This window comes from Bison bison, unplaced genomic scaffold (genome assembly GCF_000754665.1).
Source record: "Bison bison bison isolate TAMUID 2011002044 unplaced genomic scaffold, Bison_UMD1.0 scf7180017864356, whole genome shotgun sequence".
In the NCBI taxonomy this organism is placed as follows: Eukaryota; Metazoa; Chordata; class Mammalia; order Artiodactyla; family Bovidae; genus Bison; species Bison bison.
In genome coordinates this window covers 3542625-3545818 of record NW_011494928.1, presented here as the reverse complement: position 1 = coordinate 3545818, position 3194 = coordinate 3542625, and the positions used below count along the sequence as shown (strand labels likewise).

Below are 3194 nucleotides of genomic sequence, written 5' to 3'. Positions count from 1 at the left end.
GGCCGCCATGGGGCTGAGAAGCCCTGTCTCACTGCCCAGGAAATCCCTGGCCTGTCCCCACTGCCCACTGCCCGGAGGCATGGCCAGGCCTCTTCTGTCCTTCCCCCTGGGCCTCGACTTGCAGATCCTCCTCCTGGTTTAGCGTTTGCCTTTCACTCTGGACTCCTTTTCCCTTTGCCTCCGTTGGTTCTTGACCGTGGTTCTCTCTCAGGAGATCCGGCGCCTTGACCTGAGGGGTGTGGCCCTCCCGTCGGAACCGGCTCCAGACGCGCCCTCCTAGCAGCCCAGGAAGATGCGGCAGCTCAAGGGGAAGCCCAAGAAGGAGACGTCCCGGGACAAGAAGGAGCGGAAGCAGGCCATGCAGGAGGCGCGGCGGCAGATCACCACGGTGGTGCTGCCCACGCTGGCCGTGGTGGTGCTGCTCATCGTGGTGTTCGTGTACGTGGCCACGCGCCCCGCCAGCACCGAGTGAGGGCGCAGACGAGTGGCTTCCGTGCGCAGGGGTTCCCGGGCTCTGTGCAGGGGCCCCCTGTCTTCTCTGGTCTGTGACTTGATTAAAGTTTCTCCACTTTTCTCGGGAAGGGAATAGGGAGCGTTTTATCACTGAATGTGCCATACACCTTACGGTCCACTTCATGTGCCTTTCAGACTTCAAAGCCGTGTGTGTGTGTGTGTGTGTGTGTGTGTGTGGTATGTGGTGTGTGTTTCTCTCCTCTAATCAATATGTCGACAGCTTCACCTGGTGAGAGGAGGAATCTCTGGGTCACGGATCAGTTGGGATCAGTGCTTCTTACCCCATCTCTGTCGCTTTGAACATGATTCTTTCCTACACGTGTTCACGATTTCCGAAGGGACTGTAATCCTCTGTGCTTCATGTGATTTGAAATATATGTCGACTCAAAAGTGAAATATTTATTTTTTGAATAAAGGAGATAATAGCCTTAAACTGGACGTTTGTCTTGTTTTGCCAGGAGGTGGTCTTTGCTCTTCGGGGACCACAAGAAGGTGTTGTCTGTCTGTGGGGGTCCTCCTCCTGGCTAGGCAGCGTCTCTCTGGCCTCCAGTCCCCTGGGCTTTGTCCACCTTGCCCTTCATTCCCCACTGTGAATCACTTTCAATAAAATCATGCTATTTGACTGGCTCATTTTAAGACTGAGAGAATCTCAAGAGGGCCAGAAAGGAGGCATTAATCGGTCTTTACAGTGAACTAAGAGTTGTCCACAAGCGCTTTAGACACCCGTGAGCAAAGAGCACCACAGACCTGGACGTGGAGGTCCAGCTCAGGCTTTGTTCTGTCCTTCAGAAGGACCGGCAGGCACAGTCCAGTTGAGTTTTGGGTGCAGGCTGGAAGGGCTGCTTCATTGTATTCCACGGGCATCGTCTGCCACCCTGCCTGCTGGATGCAGCAGGCCCCTTTCTAAAGTCAGATGCGTGGCAGCTGTTCCAAGGGTGTCTGTTCCATGATCACTGCTGACTGGGGGAGGTTTGTGGGGAAAGAAGCACTTGTTTAATCTCGCGGGCTGCGTGACTCGCTCCCTGACTGTGAAGGCGTGTTCTGGCGACATGCAGCCTCTTGGAGCGAGTCTCTCAGAAGACGAAGCAGCTGCTGGAAGGAAGGGCTCCAGCTGAAGCTCTGTGTGCCTCAGAGGGAGACCTGTGCCATGGCCCTGGAAAAAGAGTTGCTGAAGTCTTTATCAAGTGCAGAGGCTGCTGGCATCAAGTTCCTCTTAGGTTTCCCTTTTCCTCCCCTTTTCTGGTTGTTAAGGGAGCCTCGGAGCTTGTTGGTCTGGGGACCCCTGGAGGCAGTCGCCCCCAGGACACTCACTGGGGCAGGAGTCAGGGGCAGGGCCTTCCCCATGGCGGCCTCAGGCCAGGGCCTGCCAGGCTCCACGCCCACCCAGAGTGGTCCTACAAAGCCCATGGAGGGCAGCCCGTCTGCTCCCGAAGGAAGCCAGGCTGTGCTGGGTCCTTGCCTGCTGCTCAGAGCTGGGGACGTCCCAACCCCTGGAGCTCGGTCTTCCCATCTGTAAGAGGCAGTCCAGGCACTCTCTGGCAAGGGGCCTCTGGAGGAAACAAGGGTTTAGAGCCAGCCAGGGTCTTTATGTTGGCTTTGCCACCAGAACCCCTCTGAGTCCACTTCCTCCTGTAAAAGTGGAGCTTATCTAGCCTCATAGGATTGCTGAGGGAGGAATCAACTGAAATAGTGTATTTGTGATACCAAGTCTTAACGCCTGGGACCCAGTAGTTACTTGTAGTAATTGACAGCATTTGACATGTATATGTGTAATGCGGGTCACATATGTGTGCACATGTTATTTTCTATGTATTCACTGATTTCTCATACAGCCCTAGTAGGTAGGCACTGTTAGTGATTGATTTCACAGATGAGGAAACTGAGGTGCTGGTTTGATCCCTGGTTGGGAAAGTAAGCTCACACACTCCTTGGGGCCCAAAAAACAAAACATAAAACAGAAGCAATATTGTGACAAACTCAATAAAGACAAAAATGGTCCACATAAAGTCCAGGCAATATGGCTCCAAAGTCTATCCTCTTCATTGTGAAGATCTAGTGTGTGTGTGTGTGTGTGTGTGTGTGTGCACGTGTGCTTAGTTGCTCAGTTGTGTTCAACTCTGCAACCCCATGGACTGTAGCCCACCAGGCTCCTCTGTCCATGGGATTCTCCAGGTAAGAATACTGGAGTGGGTTGCCGTTTCCTCCTCCAGGGCATCTTCCCGATCCAAGGACTGAACCCACATCTTTTGTGTCTCTCACATTGGCAGGCGGATTCTTTACTACTGCATCACCTGGGGAGCCCTGTGAAGATCTATTACCTATTAATAAACACCAATTTCGTCCTCTCCACTCTCCCAGCCTAAAGCTTTCCTGCCCCAAACGTGTGGACAGTCTTAATGCCATATTTGGACCAACAGGCTGTTGTGATGCAGCTTTATCCACTGAGTGTCTGATACCTGCTCAATCTCTCACCCTCATGGTGGTGGAAGAGAAAACCTGTTCCACAGGCTCCTCGTGAAAGCGTCTTAGTGCTCGTGCTTAGGACATTCGGGGGTGATGTGAGAAGAGTGTGAGGCTTCAGAAGCAAGGACTGAGTCCTCCCCTACCCACTTGCTACCAGGTTACCTCAGTCGTCCATGACGTGAGCTGCAGCTGCCCACTGCATCAGGCAGGGTCATGTT

At 53.4% G+C, this 3194-nt stretch overlaps 1 long non-coding RNA gene across 3 annotated transcripts in view; it reads left to right on the top strand.

The window, feature by feature from the left end:
- Positions 1-946, top strand: part of LOC104999609 — a 75364-nt gene extending 74418 nt beyond the window's left edge. For all 3 annotated transcript variants that reach the window (XR_826621.1, XR_826622.1, XR_826620.1), the window contains exon 4: positions 212-946. This is a non-coding gene — a long non-coding RNA (uncharacterized LOC104999609). The remainder of the gene's footprint in view (positions 1-211) is intronic.
- The last annotated feature ends 2248 nt before the right edge of the window (positions 947-3194 follow it).